Genomic DNA, 19,715 nt, shown 5'->3' on the forward strand with positions numbered 1-19,715 from the left:
GACAGGCTCCACAGTCGCAGCACCAGCCACAGCACACCCTCTGCCAAGGGCCTGGGACATGTACTACCACAGTGTGTATGCTCCATCCTTACATCTGTTCTTGCACATCCCACACTGGCAGCAGTCAGAAAAAAAATAATTAGGCTAAAAGTCCTTTGATGGGATCAATAGAGTGGTTCTTACTGGCATCCTAAACTCACTGATAAACTCAAAAGAGAGGAAGTTAAGAGTGATAAAAGTTCCTTAAACTTCAAGGACACAAAATAACAAATGAAGTGTCACCTGTTTTGTCAAGTGGCTGCAACCTGGCCAATCTGGACTCAGTGGATTGTTTTTATAGCTCTCTTCATGAAGCTGCATGGAGTAAAAACTTCAAAAAGGTTTAGATGGAGCAGACATCATTAGTTCTTGCTTCAACAGAATATAAATTTTGACTAGGGAGGGATTTAAGGATCTAGGCTTAGGTCCTGTTATCTATCTTGAGCTAATAGTTTCTAATCAAAACAAGATAAGGTCCTCTGCTGTGTATTAAGTTGTTTGAGTTAAAACACTGCAAGAGTGGAGGATTTAAGCTTAAACTCAGTGAATGAGGTATCCACAAAAAAATTTTGTCTTGTGTTGCTGCTTTAGGTCAGTCTCACAAAACTCCTCATCGTCATCCAGACAAAGCCACAAGAAGAGAATAAATCTATATTGTCTGTCTCCAAGCATAAGACAGAGGTAAATTGATATCCACTTCACATGCTTTCATAAAGCTCCTGTGAAAGCATGAATAGGTGCTTTGAGAAGATGGCAGGCAGTTGGAACCCTGAAAGCAATCCAAAATTCACTTTTGATTATACCTTCATTATGTGTGTGTCCTGAAAATTTTACACTAAAGAAAGAGAAGTGACCCAAATGTGTGTGCTTCTTCAGCTCAGCTATTCTATTCACCTTTCCATTTGCCTTACAAGTGCCAATTTAAAACATGTGGGTCAGGCACAACTGGCTCATAATGAAGAGAAGAGATGACATTCAGATTACATTGCATTTATTAAACTAATAAAAAGTCTCTAGTAACTGGTGTCTTCCTAATTTTAAGTAGTGTTGCAAATTGTTCACCATTCTAGTTGCCTTCTCTAAAATTAACTGGACAGATCCTAATATCTTTACTGCTCCTTTTCGAGTAAGACGGCAGAAACAAATGCTTTGTGGATTTCAGCACAATGTATCATGACCTCAGCACTATATCCTCTCAGTGGCACTTTCCCAGGTAATATTCTTCAGATACCTCCTGAACTTCACTCAGCCAACTTCCAATTCACTCCCAACTTCCCACCTTTTATAATTTACTCATTTCCAGTATTACATACTAATATGAAAGACACCTTGATTTATCTAGCCAACACAACTAAACAGCACTATAGTATGAAGTAGGCTCAAAAATCAAGAAACATTTGAAAGTCAATTCCTTTTTCTGCTTCAAGAATGTTTGGGATTTTAGTTCTAGAAGACACGACTTTGCAAACAGAGCTCTTATACAAAAAACACAGCCCACAAGAGCTGCATGAGAGAGACACCTTCAGCTCCAAAACTCCAAGAAAGCTTTCTGCACTGAGTCATAATGGGATGGAGAGTGGGATAACCTATGTAACAGATATGTATTTCAGTGCCTGGCTCCCCTGACGGCTCTGGAGGTCACTGTCAAATCCTACATTAATTATGACTTTCCAAGGAGCAATCCACATGAGCAAGGAAGCATAGCCAGAAAATGGAGTGCCTCACCATGACAGCATTTAGTACATACGTTTAGTACATACAGGAAAACATATATGGTGAAGTAGTTGTGGCTCTTTTGACATGGAAGGCACAAACTTGCTTTTCTTGTATTACAACTTCATGCATCAACCTGGGATGAGTGGGTTGGAAGGGATACAGCTCCTGCTAAATATCAAGGGGGCTCCACCTTCATTGTGCTGCACCTGCTTTCACATCGAGGCATGTCTTATAGGCATATAATTCCACATGACCCTGCATTAACGGCCTTTGCTGTATCATGAAGGTATTACCAGGGAACTAGACTTTAAGGATGATCTGGATGACTATGAAACAGTAATAATAAGAAATCTTGTAGATCAGCACAGAAAAGCTCTTACCACAGAGGCTGCATGGGCAGTGCAGGCAAAGCATGTGAAAACTACTTATACATTAAAAGGAAGACACACATAGCTTGAGGATGGCATAAAAGCAGACAGATAGCAAAAAGAAGCATTAAAAGGCCTTTTTAAAATAAGGGTAAGACCTTTCTTCTTGACGTGGTAGAAAAAAAGGATTTAGGAAGGTGAGATAAGGTCGGGTTACTGGATAATGCAGACTTCCTGGGTAGCAAGATATCTGCCAAATGAAGTGAGACAGCATGAATGTTAGAGATGCCAGAGAGGAGCTGGTTATAGTAATTAGGGTCTGAGTTGATGACCTCAGCACTAACCGCCTAAAAAACATTACAGACAGCTCAACGAAGACATCTGGTCAGGGTACAGCTGCAATCCAAACAGCTAACAAGATGTTCAGCTACTTAGTGAATGAGATGGTGAATAATGCAGAAAATATTCTCCCTTTATACCAATCAGTGCTGAATTCTCTTCTGGCATACTGTCCATGACGCTCCCCAAGCTCTTAAAAGATCCTGCAGAAACAAGTGGTGGTCAGAGAGTAAGAATGAGAATAAGCAAGTCGGGGGTGGAAGCAGAGGCAGGGACTATTACAGGAAGAGATTGAAAGGAACGAGATTTGTTTATCTCAGAAAGGAGATAAGAAGGGACACAGTAAGGTAAAATGCCAAATACCAAATACCGAAGCAGTATCTGACATTCCTCTTTACCTTGCTGCATAGCACAAGAATAAAGGAACATTCAATGAAATGAAGAGCTCACGTATTCAAAGCTGATCAAAGGAAATTCTCTTTCACATAAGGTGTAATTGGACAGTGGAAGATATCACCACAGGAAGCACTGAGGTCAAGAACTGTGAAGGATTCAAAGAAGGACTGGATGGCTACATGGATCACAGGAATATCCAATCAGAACAATTATGCTAAATATTGGAAGAAGTAAAAAGACAGGCTTTCAGAGTTCAAGGCCGTACCTGACTACAGGAGAATTAAAATCAGGTTTCTATAGGGCTAGATTATCCTACATCTTTCTCTGAGGTCCTTCTATCTTCTTTGCACACAATTGATACTGGTCCCTTTAAGGCCAGATCACCAGTCTACATGAACTACACAATTTCTATTTTGCCACTTCCACATCCGCTTCAGAGGCACTGAAAAGCTTTGTCCAGCTGCCACAATGTTGGCAAATTCAAACCTGCATTTTTCCACTAGTGATACAGCTATGGCACCACCTGTAGTAAATCAGCACAAGGCATTTTTATCACAACAAAATTTCCTTTAGCAGAGGGTGGCTACCGCTGTGGAGCTGCAGTCATGTAGACATGGAGTGACAGAGTTTGCTACCTTCCTCACCTCACTCAGGAGTCAAGCTCAGTTTTGCCTGCTCCTTTTCACTGTCTTGCATTCCCTTTTACAGAAAGGGCAAAGCTTGATCACGACCTAAACTTAATCCACAGCAAGTAGCTCTCTGTTAGGAAGCTTGTGCATATGAACCTCCTATTTTGTGACAATATACCCTTAAGAACTAACCTTTTCTAATAGAAGTGGTATACTGTCCTCTCTGACCATGGCGATAAATGAAAGCGGCAGCTTTCTGTCAAGGTCCATACACTTAATCCGTATGCTCTAAACTGCATCTACCAGGTTCAGAACCTCGAGGCTAAGCAGGAGATATGGGCTCCATCCAGTTCAGCCCAGCTGCAGTGGCAGCAGTTCTGCATCTGCACCACAGCACATGTCAGTAAATTTACATCAAGTGCCTCTCTGATGCCAACACAACCAAGCACGGATTTTCTACATAGTTCTAGTAGGCTTAGGTGCCTGAAATCTATTTAGTTGCAGTTTAAATACCTACATCCCTTTTGCAGGTACACACGCTTATCATTTTCCCCTCCTTTCCTAGCCTTGCAAACTACCTGCTGACCTCAAATTCAGACTACTGCTGTCCCATCTTCTCATAAGCAGCAGCCCAACAACTTTTCTCTGTCTTAACTAGACCTGAAGCTAGCTCATTTTCACATGGCGTGATCCTGAGCAGGATCAAGAAGGCATGGGTTGGGGGAACCCACATTCATTATGGCTTTTTTGCAAAGGTTGACCTTTCTATTAGCAGACAGTTACAGTTTAGGATCCTGCACAAACTGAATCCAAATAAAAACAAGCCCTGAAACACTGGTGAGTGATTCTTCTTCTAAACCATTTTGCTATTTTTATCAGGTCCTTTACTGTTCTCCTGCTTGTTCCACAGGACAGTTCCACATGCTGTAATTGCACATCACTCACTTGACTAAGTTACGTGTTCCTGAAGCTGTGTTCACCCTTAGCTAACTCAATGAAGTCAGAAGGTAACAGGTTTTTTTTTTGGGCAGTGGTTCGTGAAGTTTCTGCTCTCTGCTCAGCACCACTTCCTTAATTTTTATAACCTCGTAGGGCTATGAGTATCGTCTGGTAACCGTACTGATCATTACTATAATTTAAAAACCTCTTTAAAGTCTCTTTGACCCCTGAGAATAAGACTCTTAACTTTGCCTCAGAACTGAAATCATCGAAACCATTAGAGTTTAGTTGCTTTATAATGCACCTTTCTCCAAACATAACCTTCCTGAGACAGTGACCCATGCTCCATGCAGTATTCTGGAGGGGCCTAATAACCATCTTCCAGAGGACTGTATTGCCTCTTCGTGGTGCATTATAGCTCACTCTTCCATCGGTCTAGTGTCTTGTTTGCCTTTTTTATTGCAGCTGTGCACTGAAGTGACGGCTTCTATGATTTTTTTTCCACTGTAACCCCTTTCTGTCTCTGATCAGCGTGCTGGATGTAAAACCCATTCCCTACATTTGCTCTTTGTTCCCAGACTAATTACTTTTCCTTTTCTATACCAAGCAGCATTTGCCATCTGCTGGCTCATCAACTAAATGATCCAAATCCCTTTTGAATCCACTTGCATTGTTCCTTATCACTTCTCTGTGCTTCCAGTTTTACCATGCGACCAGTGGAGATTTCACACACACAGAGCTCAGCAGAGGCACAGGAGTAGAGACATGGGAATCCACAGGATCTTCTCACACCTCGGGCAGAGCATCCTGACTGGATTTGCCACTTGCTGCATTCATATAGAAAAGAAGGGTTAGCTTTGACAAAAATTAGGCTCACATATGCTTCAAGCTGCTTAAGTATGGCTTTAAGCCCATGCCCTGCGCTGGAGGACAGTGCAAGGCAGTGTCTTACACCAGGGATCCCAAAGACTGCAGACAGGCTGCTGCAGCTTTCAGAGACCCCACCTAACATGTCCACACCAAGATATGGCATGTAGTCCACTCCCCATCTCACAGCTCTCACTACTAGTACTGGAACGAGAGGCACATACCACATCTCCTCCTTGCACCATCTCCTTTTGGTGCTTGTGTGTGTGTCTGCACATGTGTGCACATGGGAAAAGGGTAAAAGGAAAGAGGAACATGGAAACAAAATGAGACTTCACACATATATAAACCAGCACCACTATAGCCCCACAGGCAAAAATATAAATTTCCTCTCAGCACAACAGTGCAAAATTTCTGAAAATCCAGCACAAAGAACTTGTTCTGAATCCCCTCAGGAAATGTCCCATGTGTGGAAGGTCAGATGTGTGTGGAAGGAGCAGGGGACAGCTGGGGACACACACTGTTTTCCCAGGTCTGAGTGTCACGGTCAACGCGGACAAAAATACGGTCGAGACAGACAGATTCTTCGTTACAGCAAGTTAACAGCAAAGCCACAAACAAAAAGACTTTATTTTCTCCTCCTTTGTTCCTTTATACTTTTTCTACAGGGTGTACAGATTTTCCGGACCGCCTACCGACCCGTCCCTTCAGGTATGTGTTCATACATTGCATGTCCATGGTAATGAACCCTGGCCCTTCCCAGGGCAGAGAAGTTAATATGCATAAGCTCATCACGCAAGCATAATAATATAGAAAGTTCAAAAGTTCAGGCTCTCAAGCTTTCTAGTATCTCTATCCACCTAAAACAAGTTCCAAGTACAGGACTATCAGTTCTTCCAATGCGTCTCTTTTGTTATCGGTTCACAGTGGTTATGCTCTCTTACTGCAGTTGATAAGCTTGCTCATCTTGCAGCTCCTCTTGTTCTTGTTTGCTCTCTCAGGGGTCGTTTGGAATCCTTTCAAGGTCGAAGCCGTTCCTTCCCAGGGCCTCAGTCCAGCTGAGGTCCCCCACATCTGAGCACCAGAATAGTGCAGGCCAAGCGCTGATGCTTTTAAAGCAGGGTTTATGGGCACGCCTTGTGCTGTGCCGATACATGTGCCACACGGCATTCTCTTGGAAACTCTTTTCTGTCTTAGCAACAGCAAACCTGACTTGCTGGTCTATTGCCTTTGCCTTATTTTGTTTGTCATTCAAGAAAAAATTTGTCTCGGATTACCCAGGGTGAGCAATCTTTTGGATGATCTTTTCTGGTCTTCCAGAAAAAAGCATTACACACACTGGAGGCATTATCCGTTGCCTATCCAAGACACATTCAGGTAACAGAAGAACTAGACAACCTGTGCATTTTCTTGCAAATTTTTTAATCATTTATTTAGGTGGAAACTGACCACAGAGCAGTCAGTTCAGAAAGTTAAGATTTTTTTCTGTTGGTAAAAAGTTAAGATTTTTTATGTTAAGCTGTTTTACAGTCCACATGTAAAAAGATCTATTTTTTCTTTAAAGTGTATTGACTTTTCTGAATGCCAAGTTCAGGTAGACCAGGTCTGATTTCAAACATTTGCTGCTTCCATTTATAGGGTTTTTACACAGTTATTTGAGTTAGGAGGGTGAAACATGGATAAATATTTAATAAGCTACAAACATCAGAGGAAATAATTTGTACTATGCCTTTCTCAGGCAGCAAACCAGCATACCCAGCCTAACTATCTTGTCCTTGGCTATAATTGTGCCTGGAGATACTACATTTTATCCCAAACTTTCCACACACTTCAAATCAGCTGGAGTTCTAGGTGCTCAGCATTTCTGAAAAAAAAAAAAAAAATATTTTACTTCTATTTGAGCATGGAAAATTTGATCATTCACATCATACTACACTCATATCCTCTGTTACGCTAGGACAGAGTAGTATGAAAACAGAGTTTTGCTAATTCATGGCAGCATTCTGTTACTCTTGATTAATATGTAAGTCAGAGGAGTTCATCACAAGCATGAGTGGAAAGATTTTTCATAGTCCTCCTCTTAGTCTCAGGTCTCTAAGAAGAGAATGAAGCTCCAAGTCAAATTTCACTTAGTTTCATGTCCAAAGAGTTTGTGTTCCAGGAGAACAATGACAGCCAATATTCAGCCTTTTTTAACAGTAAAACTCCTGCAATCTGGTTTAGACCTGTTCCTCTACATTGCAGCTGTTTGATTTGTGCAGCATGCAGCCTCACAGAACTGCCTGGAATTCAGGAGTGTGATTTGAGCATGAATCTGTAATACTATTCGATTCACTTCGACTTTTGAAAACCTCCTCTACCACAACATTTAGACACAGCATGGCACCTCAGTCTTGCTTTCCCTTCTGGCAAATTTGCATCCAGTGAAAGTATGACAGGAATCTTGCAAAAAGAGAGGGATTCCAATGTTCCCTCAGTGAAAGTATGATTTTCCCTATCTCATCATCTGAAGCACTTGAAATTCTCTCCAGGAGATCTGCAGAGGCCTCTGCCTACAGAAAAAAAACAAAAAAACAAAAAAACCAAAATGTATTGAACAGCCTCTTCCTCTGGTTCACAAGCATCCTCCAGATCTTTCCCTACCTCTAGCCTCTATTCCCCATGTTACCATTCACATTCTACTTGTTTATCCATTCCTTAAGCGTTGTGGCAATTCTGTCTCTCTCTGGGACTCCATACTGGGCCAAGAGCCAGAGCAGGCCAGGCGAGTTCAAGAGACTGCTTTCTCAGGAGCTATCAGCGAGTTTCCCGCAGCCCAGAACAGCCAAAGGATAAAGCGGTCCCTATTGTCCTTAATGTGCCTTTGATGCACTGAGACATGCAGGATTCACAGTAGTGTCCAGAGTTAAGTTTGAAGAGAGTTTACAAGTTTTTCTCGTGTCAGACTCATTAATTTCTCCCACAGCACATTTCCCAGGTAGCCATTATATGTGATATGTGGATTTGTAGTGAAGACATTTGTTTTGCCTTATCCAATTGTTTCTTTCCTCCCTAACCCTTTCTTTTCCTGTATCTTTTGCAAATAAAACAGAGAAAATTTCTGATCCTGTAGCCCATAATCTGACCTCATGGAAGGAGACTATGATGCATGGCAGAGAAGTGAGAAGAATATAAGAGACTGACTTCTATGAGTAATATGCATCTTGGTTAATATCAAACAGTCCAGATCATAGACCTTTACATATGAGCTAGTTATCCGAGGGTGTCTCTATGGTCAGCGGAGACAGGTACGTTCAAGGTCAGCTCGTCTGCAGGTATCTGAACTAGGAGAAATAAATTCAAACCTTCATTTCCAGTTCCAATTGCATCTTCTGTGTCAGCATTCACTAAATCCACTGCAACCACATTACTGATCTCAATGGCGTTTTTCAACACTCGCATTCTTAGAGATGCCACAAGACATACCATGCAAAAATATGCCAGAGTGCAGCTCTGTCTTCCAAATTACCTCAGGATTCTTCCTGGTTGTTAACTGGAAGTTGCAATAGAATCTCTGTAACTTGCTTTTCTTTTTCTTGCAATAGAATCTCTGTAACTTGCATTTTTCATCATTATTCAGTTACCTCGAACCCTGAGAGACAGAACAAATGTATTGACTAATTTCCACCACTGAAAAGCTGAGGTCTTCTATGGATTTACAGAGAAAGAACCCCAGCAATAACACCTTGCTGTCTGAGCAGAGAATATGTAAGCCTTTTGGAATGCTGCCAATGGCATCCATTAAATCCCTGATCACAGTGCAAACAAACAAAGAAAACAAACAAACAAAATTAAAAAATCAAACAAAAAAAAAACACCAGAAAAACCCCAAAACTTTGGCAACACTGAATGGAAGTAAAACGTATGGATTTCCATATAAGTGATATCTCAAACAATTCTGAGGAAAAAGAAGATGCTGATGATAGAAAAAGGGGGAAAAAGAACTGGAGGTAACTGACCTTGTAAGAGAAAAATCCTTCCCCTTCTTTAACACAGACTACCTGAAGTTTACAGCAGAAAACTAACATTTCAGAGAGTAAGAACTCTCCTATGCAACTTGTAAACAAGCCGACAAGGGTCTGCAAAGTCCTGCAGTCAGCAGGGAGGTCATCTGCTTGGTGACTGTGAGGAGAGATCCAAGTTTCTGAATATTGAGAAACTGGGGGGTTAGGTGAGAGGCACAGCTTTAGGTTTCTTTATTGTGATCCAATCGGCCTAGTTAGGGGTTCGTTGTTGGTTTGGGATTTTTCACCAGTTGCCTAGCAGTGACTTGTTTTGAATAGGCCATCCTGTGTTGTAGCAAGCACCTGTTTTTGGCAAAACTCCGTAAAAATGTCTGTGTCCAACAATGCTCCAGGCTCAGTTGAAAATGATGAAGAAACTACAATAAGAAACACAGCAGCTGAAATCAAGGACTCCATCTCAACTTCTCTTTGAAGTGGAAATGCAGAACTTATAATCAATAAGTGAATATTAGCCTTGGTATAATATGAAAAGGTCAATGGCATAAAGGCACCCATTATATTGTATCTATATATAGCTAGTATATTATTACCTAACAATATCTTTGAGTACTGAGTCATGGTTTCAGATTCATTGGAAATGGGGCTGCAGGTGGCAATCCACTCATGTATATTTGCTCTTCACAAAACCAATTTTGCATTGAGGGAGCTACTGAAATGGAGATGCCAGAGCACTATCAGGATGATACAGAAATCTTTGCAGATGTGCAATTTTAATCTAAAATAAGTTCCACTGCAGTGTCCTAGGCTGCTTCAGCACAAAATTAGCCACAGTAAAACTTATTTTTATGTGGTCTTCCCAGTTCCAAGGGCAGATGTAGCCCTGATGCACAGTGGGGGAGGACTCTTCATCATTCAGCTGCGACCACAGAGCCTGCACCAGTTACAAGTGGTAATGAGTGGTAATTACCATGAGTGGTAATGAGCAAGGGGAGGAGAGGACTGAGGGGTCTTTAGACTCTTCGGTGAATCCACACTCTGTGCAAAATAGGCCTGATGCATTGGTCCATTCCGGCCACTTCTGCACCACTCCAAAATGACTACTGGGGAGTCAAGCAGGTTGGTAAAATTAAGCCATCAGACCAAGTTCACGTGCCAGCACTTTTGCTCTTATTAGCTGGGTGGGTTGAAGACCCAAGAAGTATCCCTCCGTGATACCTTTCCCTTCAACCACCAGTCTTGTGGCCCTGCAGCTGTAACAGAACAGCCATATTGCTCAATCATTAGCAAAATGCCTGGAGCTAACGATTGGCTCTGATTCCTTTCAACAGCCTTTCCAGGTTTGCCTTGTTTTCATAACTGTTTTGCTTCCCACCACTTTTTACCTAGATCTTTGTTTTTGTCTTGAGAGTGCCTTCTGTGTAAAGAACCCCACAGCCATTTCCCTTAATGCTAGGCCCAAATGTAGACTGCTGCTCTCTGCAAGTTTTGATCTTATGTTGTTTTATCCTTTCCGAGCTGTTCTTAGTGACATGCTCAGAAAAAGAAAAAAAAAAAAAAAAAAAAAAGATTGTTTGCAACTGTAGATTATCCTGCAGAGGTTTATTTTTTTCTGTGATATTTAAAAATCATGCAAAAGATACAGATTTCTATCCCTGGCTAGAAATCTTCCTTAGCTTCTCTTACTGTTGAAAGAACAAGAGCAGCTTGGCTTAGCACAACTAATTAATTATGGTTGTAATAAAACATACATTCTGCCTAAAAATATCTGACTGCATTGTATTGTAGGAGCTAACGAAAATGGGTATCACAGTTAAAAAGTACGTGCACGTAGCAACAGGCCTTATGTAACATCCTAGTGCTGGAACCAAATGCTGCAGAAGAGATTTTTACAACAGCAGTTTCACGGGTTACCATGAAACAATAGTGCTTGGTCAGGAAACTACTGCAATAATCCTGCAGCTTCTACATGTCAATATTTAGGGCATCACTACAGCAGGCTGCGTTACTACAGCATTGCAGGAGTTGTGAAATGTGTCTCTCGTTCCTAATTACCTCTACCCTGACAGGGACGAGCAGAGGAGCACATCCTCTCCTCTCCCTCCGGCTGCCCGGCCGGTTTCCTACTGGCGGTGGGGACACCGGGGCTTTTTAACCGTGACCCCCGCAGCACGGCTAAAGGACACCGGGGGGGACACACACACACTGCACCGCCTTGCTGCCTCCCCCGCCGCCCCCGACCCCGCCGCCCCAACACACAAGAAGAGGTGCGGGCAGGGCCCCGCCCCGCCCCGCCCCGCCCCGCCGGGAGAGGCCGTCGGAGCAGCGGCGGGCGGGCTCCCCCGGTACCCGGTGGGTGTTGCGGGGGTCGGAGCCTGCCCGGGTGTCGTGTGTCCCCACCCCGGGGGCTCGGCCGGGCTCAGCACCGCTGCACCGCGACCCGGATTAATCCCTGCAGCTGCACGCAGCTGGGTGTTGCGAGGTGGGGGGGGGGGTGTGTGGATGGGGGGGGTACACACGTGTTTGCACGTAAAACAGCATCACGGAGTCGCAGGTTGTTGTTGTACAGGGTGCGTTTGGGGAGAATCAGGCACTGCTGTTCAAAACTGCGTTGCGTGCCTCGTGCCTAGAGAAGTACGGGGGGGGGGGGGGGGGGGGGGTGGGGGTGGAACGCTGTGTGGAACGCTGTGTGGAACTGCGAATTGCAGGCCTGAACCTCTTGGTATTAAAGGGTCAGAGAGCCCAGCCAAGACTTGGAGGTGAATTGTCCTCTCCCTGCCACCTGAATAAACAGCTCCTCTGCATTTACAGCTAAAAACTTGAGCTGGGGAGCACCCCACCTGGCACGAATTCAACACAGGTGACTTCCAAGAGCCCCCTGACCAGGGCGACTGCAGAGGGAGCAGTAAGGACCTACCCACCAACCACATGACAAGGAAGAAGTCTGTTACCTCTCACGTTCCAGCCATTCTCGATCCGTCGTTTGCCTGTGAGGGCACCACTGCCACAGGACAAGAGCTACAGAAGCTGCAGGCCAGAGACTGGCATGGAAAATCAGGGAGCAGCAATTGGTTGTCAGGGCCACATTACTGAACCTCTCCTTGGATATGGGATGAGAGTGGCAAGCCTTCTTTTACTATATGATCAGCTCAGCTCTAGTAGAGTCAAGCAGTTGGCAGTGCTTTTCCCCCTAAACATTAACTATCGCCAGAGCAGCAAAGTAGCCAGCAGTGGAACGGCCGGTGCTAAGTTTTCTGCTTTCTCTGTGGAACAGCAAAAGATTGGATCTCTGTTGGCCCTCATGGTTACACGTACTGTGACAGATCACTCAGGGAAACACGTGAGACTAGAAGGAACGCACAGAAGTATCAGCATGGGGAGAGATATTCTGTAGGTGGCTTCACATGCCTTTTCTGACAGTAAGAGACTCAGAGTTGTTCTGTATTTATGACAGCAGCCTTCAGAGACTGTAGCAGGGCCAGTCGCTGCTCGGTCACACCTCCAGTGCCAGGCTGCAGGTAGCATGACGTTGAGCCTCCCGTAGTTTACCTGGAAATTCCTTTGTGCTGAAGTTACTGGAATTACAGCAGAGGTACTTTTTGTAAACTGAGGCAGATTTTGACTCGGAAAGTGGGATTTATAGGTCAGGGCTGCTCAACAATAATGCTTACCTCATGGAGATGCCCCAGCTGAGACTGCAGCCCCACCGAACCGAGGCCTGTGTGTGCACTGCCTCTCTCCGAGCCCCAGATTGGATTCCAGACTTGGTGAAGACAGCAAGAATGCTTTTACTGAAGTCAGCACGCTTTGAGCCAGGCTTCACCCTGTAAATATTTACACAATGAATAAGCACATGACCCTGTTCTGAGTCTGGCTACTATAACCTCAGATGTTTCTCTGTCAGCTCCGGAGCCTGCTGGTGCAGACGCACTGTGTTGTGGTTTGAGCCTGGTCGGCAGCCAACCACCACGCAGTCACTCTCTCTCCCTTCTCTTCCGGCAATAAGAAAGGACGGAGAGCCAGGCTTGGGGTTTGAGATAGGACTGGGATGGGGAAAAATCACCCTTCATGGTCACGAGCAAAAGGCGGACTTGTTAGGGGAAGAAAAAAGAACATACATTTATTACAGACAGTAACAACAACACATAACAGAGTAGGACAGTGAGAAGCATTGCCACATCTTGAGAACACCTTCCCCCCACCCCTCCCTTCTTCCCGGGCTCAGCTCTGCTCCCGATATCTCTACCTCCTCCCTCAGCGGCGCAGGGGCAGGGAATGGGGGGTGCAGGCAGTGCTGCCACTGCTTCCATCTTCAGTGGGGGGAGCTGCTGGAACTTGTTCCGCCTGCTCCAGCGTGGTCCCCCTCTCACAGGAGACAGTCCTCCAAAAACTTTCTCTGACATGAGTCCCTCCCACGGGCCGCAGCATTCCCCACACTGCTCCGTCGTGGGTCACCAACTTTCTCCAACTGGATTCCCTCCCACGGCTGCAGCCCTTCCCGAGCTGCTCCGGCGTGGGACTCCCCCGCATGCTGCAATCCTCCCAGCGCTGAATTACAGCAGCGGGGCTGCCTTTCCCATGAGACCCCGGCCTTCTTTGGGCACAGCACCTTGATCAACCAGGCGAAACACAGGCCATAAATCAGTGTCTCCTCCACCGTAGATCTCCATGGGTGGCAGGGGGGGCCGCCCTGCTGTGTCCCCACAGGATACAGGGGGGTCTCTGCTCCGGCACACCTCCCCCCTCCTTTCTTCCTCCGTTCCCCCAGTGACCTTGGTGTTCACGCAGCTGCCCCAACTCCTCCTCACCAGTCCCACTGCTCCTCACCACGTCCCTTCTTAAATACGTTATCGCAGAGGCGCAGCTGATGGGCTCAGTTTTGGTGCAGAGGTGGAGCTGACTTGGAGCTGGGGGAGCTTCGAGAAGCTTCTCACAGGGGCCGCCCCTACAGCCCCCTCCCCTGCCACCAAATAACCCCACCACTCACTCAAACCCAGGACACCCTGCAACATCAGGGCTTTACAAGACACAGAAGCTCATTTACTCCTGTCAATATTTGGCCCTTTTCCTAAAATTTTCTATTTTTATCCTCTTTTTTACATTAATTCCTTTCTTTTTTCTGTTTCTTCTTAAACGAATATTGGCCTGTTTTAACTAACAATGTGTAATCTTTGCTGAGAGTATAGTATGTCTACTTCAGGATTTTTCACTGTTAACTCTTACCCCAGCTTTATTTCACAAAACAAAATAGTTGTCCCCACACACATCTAAATAATTGTTGGTTCCTCTTATAATTTGCTTACATATCATTTTCTATTTAAAAATAAAATATATTCATTGACTAACCATTTCAAAGCTGTTCTTGCTAGCCTAAATTAATCCCTATTCCACTTGTCTTTCTGCCTTTCTGCTCCATAACTGCCCCCTGGAGAAATAGCTCTGTAAGGAAAAAAATAATACACACATCCTGTCATGCAGTACTTTTAACAGTTGGTTTAGTCCAGACTGGCAAGGTCTGAGATTGGTAGAGGCATTTCCCAGCAAAACTGGAAAATGCAGGCCCATTGAGATGGGTATATTTTAGATAACGTAACTTTTCAACTTTTCCAAACAAAGTATTTTTCATAAACTTTTTTTTTTTTTTTTTCAGGTAATGTAATTGCCAATGAAAATTAGAGAGAAGTGGCCAGCCACAATGTCTCTAAAATTTGTTATGTTAAAGCTGATCAAAACTCTAGTCAGTTCTTCCCTCTGGCAGGGAACACCCACATTTTGAAGAGGAGTTTCATTAAAATACTGAGTGAAAACTAAATATTTGGGGTTGTCTCGTGCTGGGAGGTTTCCTATAAATATTTTTCTCAGTGAAATGAAGAAACCACATCCTGGCTAAAATAGCTGATGGTCAACTGACCTAGGTAGACTTCAACTTGATTTTTCCTTATCTTACCTGGAGCAGTATGTAACTAGTTTGTGGGAAAAGTCTAGATATCCATAAAGGTCTTGGTTTTATCACACAGTGCAAAGCACAGAAGTACCCGAAATGGTAACGTTTTTCACAGAACACAACTGTTCCTCTGTTCTGGCAATGCAGGTGGAGAAAAGAAGGTTCCACAGAAGTACTTTTCCTACCCAGAGAGACATGCAGGGCTTCATCCCTGAAACCAAGTCCCTGTGAGCAGACTGATGTACTTTTAACCAAACTGGAGTTTTGCCCAGTATCAGTGGGGACTCCCAGCAGATCTATCCAAGTAGATACAGTTGTAGTACTGGGGCCATTTTCTGTTTATGAACCAAATGCTGCATAACAGAATTAGAACAGGTAACTCAATAACAAAGAAGTTTTCTGTAAGTAACACAATAAGGCCTGTTTTCCTAAGGATTTGTGTCTGATTTCCCCTACCACAATTGTATTCCCATACCACAACAATGCCCATTCTCCTATACAAGGATCCCTACATATCTTCTGTTTTCCCCCAGTGCTGGTCTTTCCTTCTTTCCAGCCTCCCCACACACTTCGCAGTTAGCCCCAGTGCTCTCCCATGAGCTGTAACTGGGGAAGAGCTGGAGAAGAGCTCATGCATGCTGTGACTGGTTTGGCCCGGGAGCATGCTGGCTGGTGCAAGACAGCTCAGGGAGGAAAATTACCCCGGGCTCTCACGTTACCTCACTGCTGCTCTTTCTATTGAAACTTGTAAAGCTTTTTACTGTCAAGGCTGAGATCCCTTCATCAAACTGGACTGAAACGGCCACTGGATTCAAAAGTTACCAAGGAAGAGCAGGTGGCACCGTTGCACTTCTTTCTGAAGCCTAGCTAATAAAAAATTGCAGAATCACAGGCAAGGAGTCAGTGGGCACTATTCCCGTAACCACCGAGTGAAGGGGACAAGACGGTCCTTTTCCTGTGGGAGAAATCCCCCCTAGCGTGAGGCCGGGGATGCGTGAAACTGGCTCAGCCCCACAGCAGCCACCAGGTCCCAGCCGGGGCAGACCGGGGGCTGGGCCGTGACCCCCCACCCGCTCCGAAGGGGGCCGGTGGGGAGGGAGACGCTGCCGGGGCCGCCTGGCGCAGGTCACAAGTGCCGCCGCCACAACCCAACTCGGGGCGTGTGTGTGTCCCCACCGAGCTTCTACCCTCAACGGCGGCCCCGGGCGCGGGAACAGGCGGCGGGAAGGTTTGGGGGGGAGGAAGGGGGGAGGGGGAGCTGGTGAGAAATGTCCGCCCACGCTCGCGGCGCGCCCGTCGGGCCGCCAGGGGGCGCCGCCGCCCCGCGCCCCCCCGCAGCCCACCCAGGCGGACATGGGGGGGGGGGGGGGGAGGAAAGCCGGGGAAGAGGCGCGAGAGCTGTTCGCGCCCGCCCCGCCCCGCCGTCACGTGCACAAGCGCGAGCGCTTTCCCCCCCACACCCCCTCCCTCGGCGGAGGGGGCGACGGCGCCGCACGCGACTTTCTTTCCGCGGGGGCGCGAGCCGCCAGGGGGCGCCTCGGCCTGCCGGCCCGCCCGGCGCGCGCCGCTTGTTGACCGAGCGGCGGTTGGTGGCGCGAGACTCTCGTGACGCGCTCGCAGGAAGGGCGGGGGCGGGAAGGGGGGGGGGAGGGGCTGGTGCTGGGGTCACCGGGAAGGGGGAGGAGAAGAGGGGGGAGAGGTGGAGGAAGGAAGGAAGGAAGGAAGGAAGGAAGGAAGGAAGAGGGAGAGCGAGAGCGCGAGCGCGGCCGGGGAGGAGGAGGAAGAAGAAGAAGAAGAAGGCGGCGGGCAGGAGGCGGTGGTTGTGTGTGTCTGTGCCGGGGGGAGCCGCCATGTGAAGCCCCCCCCACAGGGCCCGGCAGGGCAGGCGGCGACGTCGCCCCGGGAATGTGCGTCTGGGACGCGGCGAAAGGTGAGCGGCGCCGGGGGGTGTGTGTGGTGTGTGGGGTGTGTGTGTGTGTGGTGCCGGGGCAGGCGCCTTCCTCTTCACGGCGCGGCGGCCCCGGCCCCCATGGCCACCCGGCGCTCGCGAGCGCGCCCGCGTGCGGGGGGCGGCTTGGGGGGGGGGGCGGGGGGGGGAGAGCAGGAAGGGGGAGCCTGAGGCAGCCGCGGGGCCCGCAGCCCCTGCCCTGACTCAGCCCCTCCCTGGGCCCGCGGCCTGCTCCTCCCCCTTCTCCCCGCCGCAGCTCTCCCCCGGCGCGGGGCTTGGCGGGGCGGGAAAGGCGGGGAGGAGGGGAGGGTGGCGCGGCGCGGCGCAGCGCGCGGGGTTATGTAACTGACGCGGGGGGCTCCCTCAGCCCCGCTTGCCCGCGCGGGCGTGGGGGGGAAGGGGGGACGGAGCCGCGGGCGGGCGGGCGCGCGGGCGGGGGCGCGCGCGCACCGCAACTTGCCGAGGGTGTGCCAGGTGTCTGGGTCGTCCACCCTGTGTGTGTGTGCGTGTGTGTGTGTGTGTGTGTGTCACATGGGGCCTGAGCTGCAGACACAACACGCTTCCCCGGGCACGGCCTGAGTGATGCTGCGAGTGTTTTGCCAGCTAAGGGGTCATTGCAGGGAAATAGGTTGGAGGAGAAGGGAGGAGGAAAGCCCAAGCCCTGGTGCAGCCTTGCCCTCCCTCTCGAACGCGCCACGCGCTGTGGCGCTCAGCTGTAGCAGCATGTATCTGTCTGCGGTTTTCTGTCGTGCTTGTCACAAGTTGTATTTGCTGAGCAATAGTGCTGGATGTCACCAGCGTGCAGAAAGGAAGGGGACCTGTGCTTGATGAGTAAGCCGTGCTCGCAAGCACCGAGGTACAGATGTGTTCTCGGATGCTTCCTCAACCCTTCCCCTTCTAATGCATTTTGCTAATGTAGATGCCATAGGCTTGACCTCTGATACTGAGAAAAAAGCAGCCCATGATAAGAGATATGCAGTAATGGCATGTTAATCTTGAGAAGGAAGAGAAAGATAATATCACAAGCACATGATTTTTTGGGTAGAAAATCTGTGTGTTGTATGCTGTAATATGCCTGCATGTTTATTGCAGGAATAGTAATTCCTGCAAATGTATTTCTTCCTGATGCCTTAAGATTAACGTCAAAGTCTTCAAAATGACAGGGATGCGAATATTCCACTTGTGCTAATGAGAGATTTTCTTCATGAAAAGATGAGTTGATATTTGTTCTGCATCTTGATTTGAAATCCAGGTCCAATCTCAAATTCAATCCTGTAGTCTAAAGAAGCAAAACCAAGGGATTGTAATTTTGTGATCCAAATTCATTATTCATTTAGATGCTATTGTTACTCAGAACTGTTTTAAACAGTTATCTAATTACCATTGGTTGCAAGAGGTTATAGTTAAAATTTATTTTTGGAATAGTTCTGTCTTACTAAGGTTTATGATATTTAACACAGAAATCCCAGTGTCTGACAAATTCTTTGCCGTCTTGTCTCAAGTGTGTAGTTATTACCCATTCCCAACATACTGGTCTTTCATTCACTCCATTTTTTCCACTGGGCAATGTACCAAATCCCTGTTAGTAAATAATCCCAAATTGTCAGTCCGGAGGTCACTGGTAGGACATTATTAGTAGAGGCACAGTGCAGACACATGCCTTGTGACTCACTGATGTTTAACTACATGAAGAAAGATTGTTTTAAAAGTAAAGCTCTAATAGGCAAAATACATTAGCGTATTTCGGGCCTTGATAGTAAATATTGTACATTTTTCTGTGTACAGTATACATGTTTTCAATACAATATTCAGTAATTGGCCTTTCAAACGTAGCACCAGTCCATCTTTCTGGATAGTATGGACTCCTAGTCACAGCCTGTTCTGGTGCAGCACTGTATTGTAACAGAGCGCTGATTTTGATTAGTCTTTTTTGATTCCTTGACCCAGATGTCTCTCTTAAAAAAAGTTTCATATCAAATTTTCAATCTTTCTACCATCCTTCTCAGCTACTAGAGAGATTAAAAGAAAAAAAAAAAAAAAAGGATTCAAACATGAAACCTGGTTTTGAGTAGGTAGGAAGAATTAATATGATTACACAGAGCTTTTTTTTAATAAATGTTCAAGACAAGCAGGAAAAGAATAACTTGCCTGACCCTGCCATGTGCTTTCCCCATTTAATTTGTTAGCTATTGTTTATTTCATGAAGAATTTTTTTTTTGTATTGAACATTTTTCTGTTTTAATTAAAGGTGTATGTTATTATCACTGAGATCTCTGACAGCTCTTAGCAGCATGTTTGCCTTGTATAGATATAACAAGGGAGCTAAATAGCCAAATGTTGAAACCCTCCCTCAAGAATACAATGTAGCTTAATTTGGTGATAGTGCCACCTGTTTACTTAAGCATAGCAAAATGAGGAAGAACTGAAAGCAAATAGAAATTAGTGTCTATGGAGTTACAAGAGAGCAAATCTAAGTGGATGCAAAAAAAAAAAACAAAACGGTGAGGAGTTCATAAACGTGTAATATGG

The 19,715-nt window shown here is 46.2% G+C and overlaps 1 protein-coding gene across 1 annotated transcript in view; it reads left to right on the forward strand.

Annotated features, from left to right (window-relative positions):
- The first annotated feature begins 16,965 nt into the window (after nucleotides 1–16,965).
- The window catches only part of REV1 (REV1 DNA directed polymerase), a 66,949-nt gene continuing 64,199 nt past the window's right edge, over nucleotides 16,966–19,715 (forward strand). The window contains 1 exon segment of the mRNA XM_033004934.2: nucleotides 16,966–17,168. The gene's annotated coding sequence lies outside the window, so the exon portion shown is untranslated.

Source organism: Tyto alba, unplaced genomic scaffold (assembly GCF_018691265.1).
Source record: "Tyto alba isolate M040663 unplaced genomic scaffold, T.alba_DEE_v4.0 Super-Scaffold_45, whole genome shotgun sequence".
NCBI classification, from domain to species: Eukaryota; Metazoa; Chordata; class Aves; order Strigiformes; family Tytonidae; genus Tyto; species Tyto alba.